Source organism: Danio rerio, chromosome 4 (genome assembly GCF_052040795.2).
Source record: "Danio rerio strain M-AB ecotype USA chromosome 4, GRCz13ab, whole genome shotgun sequence".
NCBI lineage: Eukaryota > Metazoa > Chordata > Actinopteri > Cypriniformes > Danionidae > Danio > Danio rerio.
Window position 1 is genome coordinate 40,945,079 of NC_141024.2, and position 22,589 is coordinate 40,967,667.

The following is a 22,589-nucleotide window of genomic DNA, read 5'->3' on the forward strand; positions in this document are numbered from 1 at the left end:
TATTCTGGAAAAATGCTTTGAAATTAAAAAACTCAATACACTCTGGGCAAATTTACTCCCTTTTCATTATATTCATGGCCATTTTGTCTTCATCCCAGACAGCACACATACGTTGGGCCGACGTCGGCCGAAGGTCAACACGTCGGCCCCTTTAATTCTAACATCGGTATATGGTCGGCCAAACATACGCATGATCGTTCGGTCGTGTGTTCTATTGTTCCAGCTCAACAAACGTCGGCTCTGCATCGGTTAACGACCAGAGGCCGACGAAGCACTTCATAAGCACTTTATCTCTCATGCCCATGAAGGAATCCGGCAACATATTTGGTTTACAAGTAAGTTTTTGCGTGCATAATAAATTAGACAAACGCGACATGCATCATGTGAACTGCGTCGGTCGGTCCAGCTTTAAATAGTCTACATTAATGCAGTAAAACTGACCAAAATGCCTACAACACATGATTTCAATTCATTAAAATATAAAAAGTTTTGTTGTTATGCTTAAATAATGAAAACGTTGTTTTTTTCTGGTGTTAACTGCTGTTTGCTTTTTTTATTGTGGCTTTTTCTAATAGCCTACATTTTTCTCAGTGTAAAAATCAAGTATGTTCTGCATGTTCGGCTGTTTAATTAAAATAAACACCTTTTTACAGAGTGACATCTTTGTTTTATATATGCTTGCATTTATATTTATTGGTTATTTATTTTTGACAGTGAATCTGATGCACAAATAAGTGTTTGTTTTGTAACAGATTAGTAGGCTATAAAGCTCGTCTTAAAGATAATAGCGTATATAAAACTACTAAATACATTTTAAATTCAATATATAAAATACAAGGTTATTATTTAAATAGTCTATGGAGTGATCATGTTTATAAATGTAATACTGCATGACTTTGATGTGCGCGCGCGCGTCTCATTCCAACACTGGAGCGGAGGGGATGTTGCTATAGGAAACGAAGCTACAACACGACACGACACCACCTGAAAGACACAACACGACTTCTCTCAAGCTGCCGTTTTGACAGTTTTCAGGTAAGTTTAGTCCCTAAAACAAAGCAAATACTACATAAAACTGTTCCTCACACTTTTATTATTGGCAGTTGATGAATATTCAGTTGAATATTATGTTATATAAGAGTGGTAAGTCTTCGTAAAAGTCCGTTAGCATATTAGCACTGGTAACGTTAGCGTCGGGGTAATATTACGTTAACTTACTTAATGTTAGCTCTTGTTAAACTTGTTTGTTAAAGTTTAGGCTTTTATTTATTCTTTATGTGTAGATGAGAGGTTTTGTCAATGTTTTATTTAATGCACTCCATATGTAACGTTAGTCTAATACGCATTGTACTGTAAAGGACCGTGAATCAAAAGTTCAATCGTGTTTTGATATTTCATAGTAACGTTATCTTAAACAAATGTTAAGTAAAAAAGTGTTCTGTGGTTTCAGGAGTGAGAGAATAACCCCCTGCTACAGAAAACATAACACAAGATTCCTAAATTTCTGAAGGGAGCTGATCACAGAGATGCAGAAAAGACAGGTAACTTTAAGCAGAGGATTAACTCATATGAATTTCCATTGCACATCATTATGCACATGTTACATGTCTATATATTATGCATCTGTTACTTGTCTTTATTGCAGTTATTTTAAGAAAGTTTTGACATTGAAACATGTGAGTGGTGTTAAATTTCACATCACATGATTCTTCAGAACTTAATAAATATGCAGATTTGCTGCTAATGAAGTAATATTTGTTATTTTCATTTTGTTTAATTTTTTTTATGATTAATTGATTTATTAAATCTTAGAAAAAAGTTTACACTAAATTATTTGTCATCACATCTGTTTTTAGCATTGATAGCAATCAGAAATGTTTCTTGAGCAGCAAATCAGCACCATTTGATAATCACCATTATATTAGTTCAACCTCAAGCACTAAATCAACGTCTTTAAAAAAGATTTCTGAAAGATCAAGTGACGCTGAAGACTTGAGTAATGATGCTGAAAATTCAGCTTTACATCATAGCTATGAATTACATGTATATTTACACCGTTCACCCATCCCTTACACCTTAACTCATCCTCAAACAAGTCAATTTAAGCCCTAAATGAATAAATTTTGATTTGTACAGGCATGATATGTCGTTTTGTTTTGTCTTTCTTTTGGTTTTGTTTTCCACATCAACTGAAAAGGAGGTCAAAGTTTAACCTAAGTGCCGTGTAGCTGATGAACATCTTTATATGTAAGTATATTTTTGACGGACTGCCAGACACTTGTCAAACAGTGATGAGCAAACGAGGGGCCGTTCTTTTAAAAAGATCAGGGAGATGCAAGTCTAGAGATTAATATACGTTTTAATTCAAAATTGATTTATCTGGAAAAATTTAATAATGTTTTGAGATATGTGCCCTATATGCATTTAGATGTCCATCCATGTTTAAAATACTTTTAAATTTAACAACGGCTGTAAGTTATAAAAATGTTAAAGTAAATTGAGAAAACATTTTCATCAGTTTGACAACATACACAATCTCACAAATAGCATAGAAAAAGTGACAAAACTGTCTTCTTTGTCTGTGTTTTATTACTCTCTTTCGCACTCTCGGCCACTGTATGTAACAGTAATTAGTATAATGTAACAGTAGACAGATGAGGAATGTGAATATGTAGTTTAACTTTAAGGAGCGTTACTACTGGAACCATTTTTTATATATATTATATTTTTATATACATTTTATATATATATGTGTGTATATATATATGTATATGTGTGGGTATTGATTTCCCTTTTAAAAAAAATTAAGCAAAAAAATTAATTATAAGGTAGATCAGCTCCTGACAGACATGTTAACAGATCAGTTTAACTCTTATTTAATTCATTCATTCATTTTCTTTTCTGCTTAGTCCCTTTATTAATCTGGGGTAACCACAACGGAATGAACTGTCAACTTATCCAGCATATGTTTTACGCAGTGGATGCCCTTACAGCTGCAACCCATCACTGGGAAACAACCATATACGCTTATTCTCACTCATACACTACAGACAATTTAGCCTACCCAATTCACCTGTACCTCATGTCTTTGGACTTGTAGGCAAAACCAGAGCACCCAGAGAAAACCCACGCAAACGCAGGGAGAATTTGCAAACTCCACACAGAAATGCCAGCTGATCCAGCCGAGGCTCGAGTCAGCATCCTTGCTGTAAGGCGACAGCACTACCTATTGTGCCACCACGTCACGCTCTTATTAAATTATATTTATATAATATATTGTGTTTCAGTACATGCTATTTTGGGAAGACAAAATATATTCATAAGCTCTCAGAAAATTCAATAAGAGAATTAACTGCACAATTACTTGAAATGCGTGGATGGGATTACATTATTTGTTAACCCAAAGTGAGTTTCTCTTTCTTTGCAGTATTGGATGCCTAATTGCAGTTCAACTCCAAACTCAGTTGGACCAGCTGATCAGTGTCTTCAGTATTACCACAAGCTACTGGGCAGATGTGTGGACAGCTATGAGCCAAACTTGGGACGTTTGGTTTTTAGGTAATACCAGTGACAAAGTATTCAGTAAATTGCTTATAATAAAAGATGCTCACTGCTTACCCCCTTATAGTTAAGTTGTTTGCAGTTTCATTGTTGTAAAAATACCATACTTTTTCCTTTTTTATCAGCAGGTGGAGAGACCGTCTGGGCAGCAGAAACAAGACAACTAATCATAGTTGAGTTGAGATTAGTATTATTAACTTGACTAGTTTGGTTGCAGACTTGTTCAATACTTAACAATTTGTATAAGTTACAAGATCAATGGTCCTGCTATCAATGTTTTTGTAACTTAAATTCTTTACAGTTTAGATACAATCAAATGTCCAAACCATCTCTGAGTGAATGACATCAAGGAAACAGGATCAAAAGATCATTCATTATAGACCGTTTCATAGGTAACAGCACATCCTTTGTGAAAAATAATTTATTTTTGTGTCATCATCACAAGACCAAATACATTTCAACTGATTTCAGTTGGTTATATTTTTCAGGTCATTCTGTTCTCCTGGTTGTGAGGATGTGCAGAGGCTGTATTTGTCAGTGTTAAAAGACTATCCAGACATACAAGCAGCCGACAAAGAGTTCTGGAGCAGGACAGACAGGTAGTTCACAGTGGCTAGGCTAGAAGTTTATACTTGGTTGGCCAGAAAGTGGCCTCCGCTATTTTGGGGGGTCCATACAAATACACCAGTGTAAGCTATACTATTGCACTGAAAAAATTAAATGAAAGAATTAATTAATCGGTTGAACACAAAATATTTTAAAGAAAGCTTAAGTATCAAGGTGGCAATATACAGTATGTTACATTGTAGTACATGAGCTGGCTAATACAGACTCGTAAATGTTTAGTTTCTAAGATTAGTTAAATACTAAATCCTATACTTGAGACCGGCTGCATATACAGTTTTAACTGAACTGAATTTAACTAGAACTACACCAGCATTCCAAGTGCTCTAAACTAGCTTTTTGCACTGGTGCGTCTAAAATTTTTGATGGCATTGCAATTAACACTGCAATTTTACATGTTAATTTTTTTTAAAATTACAATCCGTATAGGCAATATTGACTTGTAAATGATTAACTAAAATCGGGTCAACACACATTATGGGGATTTTGTGTAGAATTTTGAGGAAATTAATGAATTTAATACATTTTGCAATAAGACTGAAACATTAAAAATGTGGAAAAAGTGAAGCGCTATCAATACTTTCCGGATGCATTGTATATGGTTTTTAGCGCGTTATCAAAGACTTAAAAAAATAGTCCAAAAAAAAAATAGTCCAACATTATCTACAGCAGCAAAAGACCCTCCACATCAAAAGCTACTGGTCAGCTCACGATTCAGCAAACATCTGAAAAACAAATAGCTTATTATGCCTTCACAAGAAATCAGTGTTTTTGAGTCTAATGAAGATAGTACTATTTTATTAAATTATTATTTAGCCTGGCATGTTTACTGTTACAAAATATTTAAAATGTTTCTTAAAATAAAACATATCATGTTCAATGGGGAAAAAGTAGCTGTTTTTTACACAGAGATTAAAAAAACACATTTCAGAGCAGTAATCACAATACTGTGAAACTGTGATATTTTTATCTAAGATTATACCTTCAGAATCTTATACCTGCCCATTCCTAGCCAGTTACTTAAGGCATTCAGTCAGAGTTTTTTTTATTTTTTATTTTTTCAGTTGGCCTTTATTCTGTTTTTCTATGTTCTTGGAAATGCTTCTGTGCATGAAAATGTGACGATATATCCAGGTTCTATAGTTAATTCTGAAATAAATCTTAAAATGAAACAATATTTAAAAATGCAATATTTAATGTGTCAGACACTAAATAAACATGTCAACTCATTTATATTAATCTGATTCCCTAACAGGGCAGCACGGTGGCGCAGAGGGTAGCACGTTTGCCTCACAGCAAGAAGGTCGCTGCTTCGAGCTTCGGCTGGGTCAGTTGGTGTTTCTGTGTGAAGTTTGCATGCTCTCCCCGTGTTGGCGTGGGTTTCCTCCAGGTGCTCCCGTTTTCCCAAGTCCAAAGAAATAGGTGAATTGGGTATGCTAAAATTGACCATAGTGTATAAGTGTGTGTGAACGAGTGTGTATTGGTTGCAGCTGAAAGGGCATCCGCTGCATAAAACATATGCTGGATAAGTTGGCCTTTCATTCCGCTGTGGCGACCCCAGATTAATAAAGGGACTAAGCCCAAAAGAAAATGAATGAATGAATCCTTAACAGTTAATATTGGTATAATGTGCAGCAGTTGTCATTTATGTAAATTAACCATTTGAGCGTGCTTAGTTTGGGGTATGTTGTGCCATTAAATTGTCAATAGGTTTTATTTTTTTCCTGCATTTTAAATCTGCTTTAGCTTTCTTCTTTCCTATAAACCTGAAAATATAAAATATATATATTTTTGGTTTTTAACAAATTGCTTATTTTATTCTTAGATTGGTGTACGCTGATGGTCTGCTGAGAATTCTGCTGAGTTGAAGGGATCCTCCTTTCAGACAACCTCTCCAAAGTACAATAGGACTAGTAAGTAACATCTTAAACATACACTACTGTTTCATAGCTTTTAGGTTGGTATGGTAAATTCTCTTCTGATAGTGTCAGCTTTATTTAATTAATACAGTCAAGCAGTAATACTGTGAATTTAATACAGTGTATATAATTAATAGTGTCACATGATCCTTCTGAAAAAATAGTATTCCAATGTACTGATTCTCTCCTCAAGCTGTTTTTTTTTATATAAAACATTTTAAATAGTATTCTTGATGTATGAAAAGTTTATTTTTAAGAGCATAGTATTTATTTGAAAAACAAAAAAGTTTGGTCTTTGATGATTGCTAGCAATCAGACATGTTTCTTTAAAACAAAAAGAATTTGTGCAAAAAAGTATTCTCACTGAGCGTTGTCCAACTGTGGTCCAACACGTCATTTAAGTTTTCAAATAAGCCTAAAAGACTCGATTAGCTGCATCAGGTGCATTTAATTAGAGAGTTGAATATATAATTTCTTTATATATCCTCCTCTATAGCCTACATATAATTGTTTTTGTAGCAGAAATAAAGCTATGATTAGGCTCACCCGGAATTTTTGCAGAACTCCGCAGATGTTTAGCCTATCATTAATTCTGTTTATTTACTTGAGTAAATCTATATTTATTCAGTTTTTAAATTAATTTCAGTAATATTATTGACTAATGTTAAAATGTTCGTCTGATTTATGTACAATGAGGTTTGTACAGTAATATTTTCTGTCTTACTAGATATGTTATATAAAAAACTTGCTTTATTTACCAAATAAAGTGAATCTAATTGGATTTGCATTTTAAACATTAAATAAAACTTAAATATATTATTTTTTTTATTTCATATATTAAGGTTTAAGTTATGATACTCCCAAAATAATTCCGCAGAAATCCGCAGACCTCCACCAAAATTTTCAGCAGAAATAGCAAAAAAACATCTGCAGATTCCTCCTGGCCCTAGCTATTATATATTAAATGTGGTGTACAGTGTGACATTTTAGTTGACGAAACTTAGTTTAATTTGCATGTAATGTGGTATCTGAAGATTAGACATATATTTAGATACAGATTTATACTAACACAATGATACTAAAAACCAAAAAAAAAAAACATTCATTATGATTTCACAAGGAATTTAACTTTCAAATGGCTTTTCTGAAAATTAGTGCTCAGACATACTCTTTAAGGTAAAATTAAATTAATTATTTTAGCTAGGCACTTGCATAACACATACTCCAGTTATATGTCATGAAACAAATAATATATATTTGTGGTAATATGAACTGCTGCAATGCTAATCTTTCTCCTTTTGGTTTCTTGCTTTATTTAAGGGTTCCCACAACAAGGATTAGATTTGGCTACTGCAGTCCCGGTTTGGGCCAGCCTCACTTGTGAAGACTAAAGTTGAAGACAACATACAAGAACAATTTCGAGGATGGCAACACACTTTTTATTCCACCTATTTATCCCCTTTTATGTGTAAGCAACTTTCCACAAGATAAAACAAAAGTAAATGACAGGTTATTTCTTTTCATTTTGTCTGTTTTCTTGGAACATTGTACACAATTTAAAACCAGTTTTATATATATATATAAAAACTTCTGGAGAAAGTCTTATTTCTTTTATTTCGGCTAGAATAAAAACAGTTTAGAATTTTTTTTTAAAACATTTTAAGGTCAATATTATTTGCCCCTTTAAGCAATTTTTTTTGACTGTCTACAGAACAAACCATCATTATACAATAACTTGCCTAATTACCCTAACCTGCCTAGTTAAGCTAATTAACCTAGTTAAGCCTTTAAATGTCACTTTAGGCTGTATAGAAGTGTCTTGAAGAATATCTAGTCAAATACTATTTACTCAGTTATTAGAAATGAGTTATTAAAACTATTGTGATTAGAAATGTGTTAAAAATATTTCTGTTAAACAGAAATTAAGGGATTATATATATATATATATATATATATATATATATATATATATATATATATATATATATATATATATATATATATATATATGCAACAGCCTGCTACACTTGCTTTGATACAAAAAACAGCATTCATATCTTCCTATATATATAATGACAAAATCTGTTTTGTGTTGTGCATTAGAGTTTGCTTAAAAAAAACTGGTTATCTCTGAGAAAGTATTGTTATTTTATATTATTGATGTGTTATTAGTTCAGAGGAGATTGCAAATTGTTGAATGCCATTTATAAAAAAATTCTAAAAAATAAATTGACTACAGACTTTAATAAGATTTTATCAGACAATTATTTTAATTTGTATGATTTTATTTACTACTGTAAATATTGTTTGCTTGGTATTTATTTTGTGTTTGTGTACTCTTTTATTATTGTAACTCCCTGAGGAAAGTCTTTTGGATACTGAACACATGACTGGTATTATCTTGTATTTTAAGATTATAGTCTTGGAAACATGCATTTTCTTTAACACTATTTAAGAAATTATAAGCATTATAACATGTGCTGACACAAGTTATTTGTGTTTTTACTATAGTAAACTATAGTCACCCTTAGTGTACATGTTTTGAAGTACTTTTAAATATTCCTATGGTCTTAATGTAAATGCTGCAATGGACTTTGTATTTAAAATCTTTATTGCACAGTAGTTCAGCCATGGTTATAGTACAACTTGCTGGTTTTGTTTTAAACGTGGTAAAACATGGTTATGTGTGATAAAAGTATGTTAATCTATCTGTATGTTTGTGAAAATATTAATAAATCTTCAACTGTTATTGAGAGTGGTGTGTCGTGTTTATTATAAATAAGCTGCTGCTGCAGCTAGTGGTCCATAAGTATGAGCAAAACGCCAGAGAACAGCGCCTCCGCGGAGCGGCCGGTATTTCCGGTTGCGTCGTCCTAACATCGGCCGGACAGCGTTTCCGATCATTTGCCGACGTCGCGGCGACATTTTGCCAATTAGCAAACGCTCCCTGAGCGACATCGCACCGATGGAATTTTGAAAATCGGCACGACGTCGGCCCAACGTATGTGTGCTGTCTGGGATTGGCCTCTATTACAACAAAAAAAATTTTATTGCAAAGTCATGACAGCATATTATCATGCATTTATAATTGTTGGTTTTCTGTGACAACAGTCAACATTGTTTAAATGGTCTTCCTCCCATGGGATGGCAAAAAGAAAATAGGTGAAAGCATAAAGGAAGAAGAGGAGAGTTGAAGAGAGCAGCATCATATGGTATGTGGAAGAAAGAGAAGTTGACTGAACTGTTGCAGTGCAGGGAAACGAGGAGAGAAATCGGGTCGAGACGAGCAATGTAAAGTAACGATTGGCTGTGAGAAACAAAAAAGCAAAAGTACGTATCAAAGCAAGAGTTTTGTTACTGAAGTGCTCGTGATGTCTGTGAACGAGTACGTCACCAAAGACTTCAGTGCAGTGTACTTTCAGTCAACTTAACGATCTATCTCCCTGGCATGGAGTCAGCTGCCAAAAGCCTTCATCCCGCAGTCGATAACGCAAACTGTTGAGGTCCTCACGTGAAACTTAAAATTTTGTTTACTTTGTTAAACTTTTAAATGACCATTATAGCACGTTTGTTGTTATTTCTAGTTCTCAAGTATATTTTGTCAGAAATGGGGTAGCTTTATAGTAAAACATCAAAAGCTGTTCAAATGGTTTTGTTTTACACGTGAGGTCCCACATGGTCAGCTAGTTAAGAGTGGGAGTAGCTGGAAGCGTGTGCAAGTAAACACACAAGGTTTCAATATTGTGTTGTTTCGTGTTTATAAGTGTATGTGCGATCACCCCTTTTCTCTCTCTCTCTCTCTCCCACACACCCCCTACATACAAAACCCACAGATACCTTTCGGATGCTTCTGAAAAATGTTTTTGACAGCCCTCCATAAAATGGGTGGAGTAAAGACAAACTTTACCAGCTGAAATGTGCGGGGGCTAAATCACCAAGTGAAACGAATCAAGGTGTTCGCAAATCTTAAGTTAAACTCTTATACTGTATATTTACAGGAGACACATCTGTTGAAAAAAAGACTATTCTAAACTTAATAAAGGAGCCTATACACAAATATATCATTCTAACTTCAATAGCAGAAGTAGGGGCGTTGCTGTACTCAAACATAAGAATGTACAGTTTGTTTTGGAGTCAAATGTGTTGGATAAAAATGGCAGATACATAATAACCCAAGATTAACTTTTTAACATGTCTGTGGTCCTGGTCGATGTGTATGCTCACACTAGTTTGCTGTACCGCTTCGAGTAATACATTAAGTCAGCCAGCACAATGCATCAACTTCTTCCTACAGACATATGATGTAAGTAACCCCTGGAGATTTAAAGATCCATCTTCCAAGCAATTTTCCTTCTGCTCACCTGTGCATTAAACCTATTCCAGGATTGACCATTTTCTCCTGGACAAGCAGTTACTTCCCCCTATGTCAGAAGTAGAATATGGTAGTATTGTTATTTCTGACCATTGTCCAGTTTCACTAAAGCTGTTTTCCAGGCAATGTAATCCCCCAAGGTACATGGCCGTTTACCTCAAAACTCTAGGCAGACGACGATTTTGTAAAATTCATTGATGTTCAAATCAGTTTCTTTCTTGAGACCAACAAGTCCCCAGAGGTGAGTTATAGTATCCTATGGGATACTCTGAAAGCATATATAAGAGGATAGATTATGTCATATCAAGCTTGTGCAAATAAAAGAATGTCAAAATGGCTTACAGAGATTATGAATAAAATTAATACAATTGATCAGCTACACTCAACATCACCTTCCGAAGAGCTCCTTAAGAAAATACTTCTTCTGCAAGCGGAATATGACTTCTTGACAGACGAAAATGCAGAGGATCTCCACATAAGATCACGCTAGATTCAATATAAACATGGTGAACGAGCTGGCAGGTTGTTGTGTTACCAACTGAAACAATCCTCAGCAGCTGGTTTTATAGCAGCAGTTAGTAAGGATGATGGCAGTATTATTACTGATCAACAGGAAATGAACGATCAATTTAAAAACTTCTATAAACTCTTTGCAGCTCTAAGGTAAACGAAATTGAACATATTGAGAGCTTTTTAAAAAATTATTTAGAATTACCATCCTTTTGTGATTCAGATCAGTTGGCATTAGAAGGAAATATAACACCTTCTGAAATTGAAAATGCAATAAAAAAATTGAAAACCGGAAAAGCAACTTGGGTTTTGGTCCTGGATTCTGTTCCTGGGTTAAAATTTTATATTCCAGGCCCCAAGCATCCATTCGAACAAATAACATAATTTCTAAATGCTTTCCACTCTCTAGGGCAGGGGTCTCAAACTCGCGGCCCGCAGGCCATTTGCGGCCCTCAGTGCAATATTTTGTGGCCCGCGCAGACCGCTGTACACTGACAGAATCCGTCCACACTACGCCGGAGTTCTCGAGAGCTGAAAACGGATCGTTTCGAAAACGCTGGAGAGGCCGTTTTCATTCTGAAACGCTGCTGCTCTGTCTCAGTGTGGATGGGGAAAGACGGAGACATCTGAAAACGGAGGCGGGGCTGCAGACATTCGCCTCTCTGATTGGGGCTTTTCCTCAATATAAAGTAGTCTAACACACAGTTCAGTCCTGAATCTTCTCCGTGTAAGTTCAGACTTTGCAAGTTTGATCAAGGCTGCATCTCTTCTTCTCAGTTTGATATGTAAAACATACCGAGGACACGCGTCAATCTTCACAGGGAACCGTGTACTTTATAACTTCATTCACATCACCCTGGCTACGTTGTTTCACTTTCTCAACAATAAAATGTAAACTTGATATAAGGAACTGCCTATTTTTATTTTAATATTAACAACTAAACAGACAGCAGAAATGTTGAGGCGTCGTGCTGCATGAGCGTCATCTTCACTGTGTGGATATTTATAACAAAACAGAGCCGATAACAGCTCCTTTCAATTTCAGTGAAAATACGAAACTTACCCTCTCTTTTGCTGAATATCAGTTTTAATAATCGATAATGGCCATTATAAAAGTATAACATACAATAAGTTTATACATTATAGGAAATAAAGGCAAGCGATCAGTCAATATACAGAATGTACGTGGTTACATTAATCATTAACTTATCTTTGCGCTCAGCCAAAACACGTTACCTGAGAGCAAGTAATAGATTCCAATGACCAAAGTCAGGGAATATGGCGTTAAATAAAGACAACAAGACAAATGAAATATCACGTTTAATAAATATAGTGAAATTAGATCCAGCGGGAGATGCTTGATGAGAAGTCCGACTAGCAGAGCTCTCATCTGGGGAGACAGGCTGCAGCGCTTGCGAAAGTGTGTGTGGTCACGTGATGTGCGTTTTCAGCGTTTTGGTGTGGACGGAGAGCAGTTCAGAAACGCTGGGTAAAACGCGAGTGTGGATGCAGATCGTTTTCATTCTAAAACGCCGTTTTAAAACTAAAACGCACTAGTGTAAACGGTGCCTGACAGAATCAGGGGAGCGGGGAGAGACAGCGCTCCCCGCTCCGCTGATTCTATCCGTACACAGCGGTCACTGGCATTCCCCGCCCGCCGTGTAAACAAAGGGGCGGGGATGCCGGTGACGTCACCACGCACCCCGCCCCTTTGTTAGACGCTGTGACGGGCGGGAAGTGTTTAGGAGGGAACTCGCGCCGGCCAGAACCTAGGTAAGCTGTTCCCGCCCCTGAATGCCACTTAGATACCTTTCTGCAGCCTGCCACCTACCTAGCTACAGCCTGCATCTTATATATATTAATATTATAGGGAGATACAGACTGGCACAGACTGATGTGACTGGAGTGGGGTGGGGGTGTTTTATTTATACATATACGCCTTTTTTTTTTTAGGTGAGGGAATGGAAGTTTTGAGTGTGTGAGAAGTGTGTGAGAAGTTATTCTCCACCTTGAACTTCAATAAGTCAAAGTACAGGTCTAGACTTAATGATGATCTTCCGCTCTAAAGACAAATGTGGTTCAGATTTGTGAGAAGAAGCGCTGTCAAGTCTCTGGCAGCAAGGAGTAGGCAAAAGATGCCATGTTCAGAAGAACTGTTCATAATCTTCACTAAATGTTATATTAATGTTCAGGACACTTCATGTTCAGAAGAAATAATTAAAACTGTTAATAATGACATTTGAGGACTTTTTTTTGTGAAATCCCTTATGCGGCCCAGCCTCACCCAGACTTTGCCTCCTGCGGCCCCCAGGTAAATTGAGTTTGAGACCCCTGCTCTAGAGGAAGGACACAGTGCTGCCCTCTGTCCCCTCTGCTCTTTGACATTGCCATTGAACTTCTTGCTACCAGATTAATTAACTTAGATTGAACCGCACTGATTGGATGAAATCAGCCTGGCTTCTGTTTAGATCAGACAGCCTATACAGATCACACAATCTCAAACACTGTGTAAATGTATAAATATTTCGATAAGTATTGTTAATGGAATATTTATAAAGATATAATCTTGCTTTTAGTTATATGCTGGCTTTGAGCTCTTTACGCTCTCACACCAACCGGCACATGAGATGCGCTACAAGAGCTCTATACACACTCTACATGCACTGGCAAGATAACAGGTGCTAAAGTCCACGGGACCAATTTTATTTGTTACTTGTTCTTATTTTAAATGCCTTTTATTTTTTAAAACCGGGTAACATAATCTCCCTCAGAGGTATGGGAGTTTAATAACGTGGTGTGCATTAACCAACACCGCCCTGAAAATTGGAGTAAATAAACCACGCTAAATGCAGATAGAACCTTCTCATTCTGAAAAGTCATTTTTCCGCTTGGAATTATATGTTCATGTTTTAGGATAAATATTTTCTCTTTTAAAATTAAGCATACAAGGCTGTACAATTATTATTTTTTTTCCAGTGCAGCTGTTAATTTTATCTAATTATGTTCATATTTATAAAATTTTATACTTTTAAATAAATTATTAAATTATATTTATTGAATTGTATGCCCCATGAAATAAATTAAGTATTTGCCCTTCAAGGCTTAATATTAAACTTATAGACTTTAAAAGAAACAGACTATGAGCAAATGAGTTTAATAAACACTGAAAATTGTTTCACTGACTACATATACACAATATTTTAAATTTTTAATATACAAATTTTTAAATATTCATTTCTTTTTCAACAATTTAAAATTGAGCATTTCATCTCCATGTTTGCGACACGTTGGCACAGTGGGTAGCACGATTGCCTCACATCAAAAAGGTCGCTGGTTCGAGCCTTGGCTGTGGGCATTTTTGTGTGGAGTTTGCATGTTCTCCCCGTGTTTGCGTGGGTTTCCTGTGGGTTCTCTGGTTTTCCCCACAGGTCCAAAGATATGCGGTACAGGTGAATTGGATAAGCTAAAATTGGCCATAGTGTATGTGTGTGAAAGAGAGTGTATGGGTGTTTCCCAGTGTTGGGTTGCAGCTGTAAGGGCATCCGCTGTGTAAAACATATACTGGATAAGTTGGCGGTTCACTCCGCTGTGGCGACCCAAGATTAATAAAGGGTCGAAAAGAAAATGAATGAATGAATCTCAAATGTCAAGAAATGCTTCTATTTGCTTAAATTTTGTGTGGTGTGGCATTATTTAGTCGACTCTGATTTTGTGTGATTTTTGTCTTTCTGGTGTTTCCTGCTGTCAATGGAGCAGTCCGGCGAAATGACAAAGAAAGCTAATCCTAATTGGTCCTTGTGCATGCATTAAAAATGCTGACTGGCTCACAGTTAGAACCTTATAGAGCCAAGCTAGAGTTCAACTTTGTAGATACACCTTTTTTGTTTTTTAAATAAAAAGCCTTAATGTAAACAACGTACATCCCATAATGAATAAAAACACATCCCATAATGTAAATAAGTTGCCATTTAAAAAGAATATGTGAATAACTCAATTTTGACAAAAACGTCAGATAGAACCTTATAATTCTAAGGTGACGGTGTGTATTTTTTAAGTATGGAACAGCCTTCTGTTAAAAGATTTTTGTGTTCATCCTTGCTACAAGCAAAAAAAAAAGAAAAAAAAAAAAGAACAAATAATCTTCATTGAAAATCTATGTAGGCCTTGCCATTAAAAATACAGTGTTTCTAACCAGATGGTTTTTCAAGTTACTTATAAAGAGAATGTTACTTCAGTCATGTTGCTGTAATGTTTTAAGTTGACTATAGTTACACAATTTAAAAAAAAACTAAAATAAAAAAAATCGAAACCGTGAATCGGTCAAACTTTATAAAAAAATCTAGATTTTTCTTTGCCATTTCGCCCAGCCCTAGTTGTTCCCATACTGATAAACTTCCGGTGACCCGTTATTGTGATATTATTTTTATTTTTTTTTTCCATTTCATACGGTTCCTTTTACAGCATCGATCTTGTAATGTAATGAAAATACATTCAGTAAATAAACTTTGGCCTTCATTTAGTTGTTCAAGCGTAAAACAAGACAAAAGGCATTTTACTAGCACTCACCCATCAGAATCGGCAGGCTAGCGCAGAAGTTCCATTTAATATACTGGAGTAAATTAAATGCTCATATTATAAAGACATGGCGGAAAAAAATTTAATTTAATGCAGTGCTTCTTGTACAATCTGAGACCCACTTTATATCAGATATCACTCGGCCAGTGGAAATTGCTGACTTCTAAAGAAAGCAGACCTTAAATGCACAGATATTTGCATTGGCATACAGTTTACCGGAAGCGCTTAACCCAGGTTACTGGCAAATTAAAAGTCCTATTAGCATGCTTCGGCATATACGCTATTATAGCACGGCCAATTTACACAAACTGATTATAGAAACACTGTTCTGGCTTTCCAACATTTGTAATGATGAGGCCCCACTTTGGTTACTGATGGAACAGCACACGTCTAATCTAGTGTCTTTACGCTCACTACTTTGTGCTTCGATTCCAGTGAGTAAACAAAATTCTATAAAAAACCCAGTTATTAATGGATAACTCAGAATATGGTCACAACTCAGACCTCACTTTAATAATAAACAAGCATTGCCTTCTGCTCCCATTTTGTTAAATCCGTTATTCCCTCCCTCTCTTATAGATTGAGCATCCCAATGATGGTCTAGGAAGGGAGATAACTGTGTTAAAGACCTGTTTAAAGATGGCATATTTATCTCATTTCAACAGTTAAGAACAGACATTGAGATTCCCCAGTCTAATTTTTTAGGTACCTTGAGGTCCGTAGTTTTGTTAAAAAAAGATTTCTCTCCTTCACTGAACCAACCATAAGCATGATGGATAGATGAATTGGTAAATATAAACCCATATCAAAGGGGTGTGATGTCCACGTTATATGAAGAGATCCAAAGAACTGCCTCCCCTTCCCTAAATCATATAAAGCAAAAATGAGAAGACAAACAGGGATTTAAAATATCAGATACAGCCTGGCAATATGCCATAGAACTGGTACACTCATCTTCTGTATGTATTAGACATGGTGTTTAAGGTGCTTTATAGGCTTCACATATCTGGGAACAAGCTGGCAAAAATTTATCCAGGGTCAGATTCATCTTGCTCCACATGTGGTTTGGAGCCAGCAGATCTGAGTCATATGTTCTAGGGATGCCCTAGATCAGTGGTTCTCAAACTTTTTTCACCAAGTACCACCTTACGACGCTATTTTTTTAACCAGTATTAAAAAAATAGCGTCGTAGGCCTAATTAAGCAGCTACAGGTGTGCACAGTTTAAAAATGATGCAAATTAATTCCTATTATTAAGAATATGTATTATTGTCAATCACTTTAAACATTTTTAATAGTCTGAACATTAACTGTGCTTTCAGATTTAAAAAAAAAGTTTGAGTTAAAATGTGCTTTTAAAAGTTCATTAAAAATTACCTGTTCTTAAAAAGTAAAACGAAAACTGCTGTACTTAAATCTCAAGTATTCATAGTAGCCTATTCATCAAAAGCTGGAGATGTTGCTTGGACCTTATGAATATAGGCTATATGTCATATTCCTACACTTTCAGACAAATCTTAAAATATATGTTAAATGTACATATGACAGGGTTCATACAGGCACAGCCTAATGAAAATCAAGGAATTTTAAGCACTTTTTCCAGCACCTAATTTTTTTTTCAAGACTGACATGTTATGTATTGAAGACCTGAAATGTATTCTCAGCAACCCATAAAACATTGCATACGAATAGATACAAATAAAAACCATTAATAATAATATGTATTAATCATATATTATTAATATAATAAACCTGCACTAAATGCTTGTGATATCTTTTTTGTACTCAAGTAAAAATACTATTACACTGCTAAAATAACACAAATTTTAGTAAATAATACTAATATTAGGTAAAAGTACAAAGTACTCTTGTAAAAAGTATTAGTTGGTTACTTTTAAAAAAAAAATCAGATTTTCATTATGAAATCACTTTTTTTAAGTTTAAACCTGATTGAATGGTTTAATTGCTTAAATCCCAAAGCTACATGAATAGGAATTTGCACTAACAAAGGAAGTATGGTCGATTTTTCCTTTCATGACAATTAATATTTTTCAAAAGCACTGGTAAAACTACCACATAATCTTAAAGGCCATAGAGACACTTTTTGCCCATTTTTAAATGATATTTTCAAGCTTTGAAAGGTTAAATTAAAGTATATGGTAAAAAGATTTAAATTTAGCCTTTTATTTACATTTGTTACACTATTTTTCTTTACAATATGGCAAATTTATTTCTTAAATAGCTGTACATCACATGTAGATTTTATTTTACACTTGATCTTAATCTTAAATAGAAACTTTAAAAAAAAGACAAGTACACTGTCAGTAAAAAAATAAAACAAATGGCTTAATTTTACTTGAGGTATTTAAAATGTGACAACAATACATTTATCAAAGCAGTGCTTTAAGAGTCTTATTGTTAATTTTGATAAATAAACAAGTAACAACGGATTGCTTTGACCTGTAATGCTTTAAGACAGATCAGAATACAGCTAAATGTATAAATCACACAAATACCTCATCCAGAAACATTTCCAGCATAATTCTTTTGTCGTAAAGAAACAAAAAAAATTCCACCTTTGCTAAAAGTAAGTTTCACTTTACAACACAGCCAAACAAGAAGACCATTAGCATTGGCATCGATCATGCATCAATCTAATTCTAAATACTTGATAACTTTGAATACTTTTGACTAAATTTAGTCAAGGAGCAAAGATAAATAATGTCTACTTTAATAGTGGAGAGATCGCGATTATATTCAATCTGAGCACACAGGTCTTGCAGTTCATTTGAAAAAAGCATATTTAAGAGCTCGCATATCTGTTTTAGCGATTTGCGTACATGACTGCGCTGTCGTGTTAAAATAAAGCACTCGCCACATTTGCAGAAATTAGTAATTGCGCAATACCTCCATTCCCGCGCCGCCATTCAGAATGTATTTAGAGGAGTGACAGGTCAGAGGCGAGTCGACTGGCTGTCGGAGAGCGAAACCGAAACGTGTATGTAGATCATCAAAAAGGCAGGAAATATGTCCGCGGTTTAATTACTCTGCTAGACATCTCTATAGTGAAAACATCCGAGAAGCATTATTCCAACAAAACATTTGTTTTTAAGTTGTTTTTTCTGTCTCTGCAACACAGAAAGCATTTGTCCCGCCCTTACGTTTCACGCAACTAGACACGGTCGACTGTGATTGGTTACTTTTCATGTCAGTCAAATCACGCTTCAGAATCAATTCTTAAACTTCGGAAACTGATTTTCAGCAGCTTATGACACAATGCACTAAATAAACATTATAAGAACAGCGTTGTGATCGTACGCTTCACAAAACAGCCACTGCTGATCACATCGATGTTATATTACGCATTAAAGGATTTAAAGGATTAAAAGTGTTAATTGTTTCTTTCATTATTCAGCGGTTCCTCCGCGTACCACTTGGAGGAAGCCCGCGTACCACTGAGAACCACTGCCCTAGATCATTGGTTTTCAAACTGGGGGCCGCCAGATGGCGCTAGGGGGGCCGCAAAAATTTTTAGATAAGCGGTAATCAATGGGCCCACATAGATGAATTTTGCATTCTGACGGTTAATATATTTTTATTATAATTTGAGCTCAAAAGTACTGCAAAAATTAAGCTTTGTTTATGTCATTTCAATGCAGTTGACACTTTTGTGAAACAGGAAAAGAAGCACAGCGGCAATATTTCAGTTAAAATACATGATCAATAAGAACATTATCGGAGGCTGAAAGCACGTCCCTGTTTATGGCTTGCGTTTCTAAGTAAGCGATCAGCTGGGTGCTGCAGAGTGCGCGCCTCTTTGCGCAGGCTTCACTTATAGGGAACAAATATCATTTTAAAGACAGGGCACAACATTGCACATCGTCCACAGTGAGACAGGCTTTACACTTTGCATTGTACAAATATAAGACGGTCCTCTTTGGCAAACAAACATATTAAAATTGTAAAGCAAAAAGTGCTGCAATAACAATGAATGGAGCTGTCATCACATTAGCGAGTGCTCAGAGTTTCACTCCTATTACACTAATGACAGCTGGATGAGCTCTGCAGTGGACCTCTTACTCACATTGGTTCATAACTGGATGATTAAAAAAAACTAAATTGTATACACCCTGAATAAAACCACTATAGCCTATAAAAATTATAATGCATCTGTTTGTGTTATGTTATAGAGCTAATTAATTATTACATATTAAAATGTATTAGTGCTCTGTATTTAATGGAACTCAACATATCTGATCAAATTTTAATACTCTGAATATAAATGCATTTTTTTCAAGATGTTCCACTTTTTCCCATATTTATTTGTGTAACTAATTTAAATGTAATGTTCAGTATTATTATTAATAGAACAAACTGGTATGAACATTTTAAAGTCAGCAAAGCTTCTAAAATTATGCAAAGTAAAATGTATGGCTTTTTGAACTTGAATACCCAATTCTAGATTGCATTTAGGAAATTATTTTTTATAAGTTTAAGTCAGGATTGTCGACCTGAGTAAATTTTGATGTGCACAAAAAAAAGAATAAAAATAAACAAAACACACTGAACCACTACAGCCTCCATTGTAGTATTGCTAGTTACAAAAGTACAGTTAACTGTTAACAGGCTGATGATTGACAAAACTCTTTAAAACTTCAAAGCTTTAAATCTTTAGATACATTTAGACTCTCAGCTGTAAGGGTAAATACAGAAGAGTCTAGCTGTGCATAGGCAGAAAAAAAGCATAAAAATGGCATAAAAAACTGTGTAACGGTGATGACTCAAACACAAAATATGGCTTGATGGAATCCAGTGAGAGCAGACCACAATAAACACTGCGCATGAAGATTTGATCAATAGATTGAAGCACTGAAACCATGTCAACTCAACTAACATCTTACAAAAATTAATCCAGATAGTGAATAATATAAATTTATTGAATAATATATAATAATATAAATGTATTGAATAATACAATTTTAAAAAAATTAAGTACAGTTGTTAATTTGAGGGGGTGGCGTCATTTTTATTTTTTGGGGGTCCCCGAAAGAATTCGCCCTACACAAAGGGGCCCTCAGCTGAAAAAGTTTGAAAACCCCTGCCCCAGATTACATAGATTTTGGACCAATATTTTTAGATCATTTTCATTTAAATGTAATAAAAATATTAATCCTAATCCTTTGACCTCAATTTTTGGTATAGTGCCAGAAGAAATGTACCTGTCAGCTAATCATATAGAAATCCTTGGCTTTTCTTCTTAATTGGCCAGATGCCAGATTCTTCTCAGGAGCAAAAAAACAAACCCGCCATCAAACAAACATTAGATATTAGAAGTGTTATCACGTCTTAAACTCGAGCACTTTAATTACACCATCTGAGGCTCTACAAAAAAGTTTTATGAGGTTTGGCAGCCTTTCCTATCCCACATTGAACGCTCAGGGGTTATTATATCCTAAGTGAGAGTTTATCCCTAATTTTTTTTATATATTTTGATATATTTATTTAATTTATTTTTATTTTTCTTTATGGGGTGTGAGTATGTCTGTAGCTATGTACCATGTTAATTTGTTGTTCAATATGTGTGTTGTGGAAAAGTTGAAGACTGAATATAAAATATTTGAATAATAAGAATGTAAGCAGTACTAAATATTGTTTTTAGAACGAGTAATGATCCCATTAATCTAGTTACAGTATGTCCCTGTCGAAGGTCTGTGAATTAAAGCTCATTATTCATTAAAGAAGGACAAGCCATTCTCGTACATGACTTCTTTGTGTGACTTATTAGCAAAACTGGAATATTGAATAAAAAATATGTAAATAAATCAGCGTTTCTATCTAATGAATCAAGGATGTCCATTCACACTCATTTTCATCATCATATGATAGGCAATTAATCGAAAATCCAACTTCAATTTTAGCTTACTATGATTATAAAAATACATTAATCGAGATAAATGATTATTGCATCATATACCGCCCCCTTTCCAGTTGTACACATTTGTTGCTCTGCAAAGCTCAGTTCCACGTGAAAATAACTAAAAGCATGTGCTGTAATGTAACGTTTGCAGCATGAGATGAGCATCATTTATTGATGTACGTTCGAATCATTCATGTTTTAAAAAAGCACAAACGAGACCGCATGCTTCTGTGTGTGTACCCGCTTGGCCTCAAAGACGAGGAGAGCACACACATCTAACGCCATCTTAATTTGAGCGCTTTAATGGTCAAATACATGCACATTTGTGTCAGAGTGCTGTGTTTAGTGAATATTCATATTAACCCTAATTTGTGTAATAAACAAGCTGAGAATCAAAAGACACGTGAAGGAGAAACCATATCAGAGCCGCACTATTCTTAAAGTGACAGCGTGCGATATTCCTGCTGCCGCCTGAGAAAATCCCTCACTGCTCTTGACTGAAGGACTTTTGTAGCTGAAGTTTTTTTCTTACAGTGAAGATGCTTAAAGATTATTTCATATTTTTATTCTATTGTATTTATTTTCCTTTCCTCATTTACAAGGAGGAAAATAACTGCATATTTACAGTTAAAGTCAGAATTATTAGCCCTTCTCAATTATTAATGACCCTTTCCCCCCAATTTCTGTTTAATGGAAAGATTTATTTTCAACCCATTTTTAAGCATAATAGATTTAATAACTCATCTCTAATAACAGATTCCTTTATCTTTCCTATGATGACAGTACATTTTATTTTACTAGATATTTTTCAAGATACTAGCATTCAGCTTGGGGTGACATTCAAAGGCTTAATTAGGGTATTTAGGCAAGTCATTGTATAACAGTAGTTTCTTCTGCAGAAAATCAAAAATTTATATTGCTTAAGGAGGCTAATAATATTGACCTTAAAATAGGTTTCAAAATATTAAAAACTGCTTTTATTCTTGCTGAAATAAAACAAATAAGCCTTTCTCCAGAAGAAAAAATGTTATAGAAAATACTGTGAAAAATACCTGAATTTGTTAAACATCATTTGGGAAATATTTTTATACAAAAAAAAAAATAAAAATTGT

General features: G+C 34.8%; 1 protein-coding gene and 1 long non-coding RNA gene across 12 annotated transcripts in view; one reads left to right on the plus strand and one right to left on the minus strand.

The window, feature by feature from the left end:
• The window catches only part of LOC148680716 (uncharacterized), a 33,703-nt gene that overhangs the window by 9,214 nt on the left and 1,900 nt on the right, over positions 1-22,589 (minus strand). The gene's annotated exons all lie outside the window — the stretch shown is intronic.
• On the plus strand, positions 965-8,853 carry LOC148680717 (uncharacterized). Of its 11 annotated transcripts, none has more exons than XR_015942732.1 (11): positions 965-1,035; positions 1,451-1,541; positions 2,198-2,247; positions 2,910-3,208; positions 3,428-3,558; positions 3,687-3,733; positions 3,863-3,953; positions 4,033-4,160; positions 5,441-5,512; positions 6,011-6,098; positions 7,425-8,853. It is a non-coding gene; the product is annotated as an uncharacterized LOC148680717 (long non-coding RNA). The 11 variants fall into 11 exon arrangements; XR_015942735.1 differs by having other exon boundaries at positions 4,050-4,160; XR_015942733.1 differs by having other exon boundaries at positions 3,101-3,208; positions 5,441-5,616.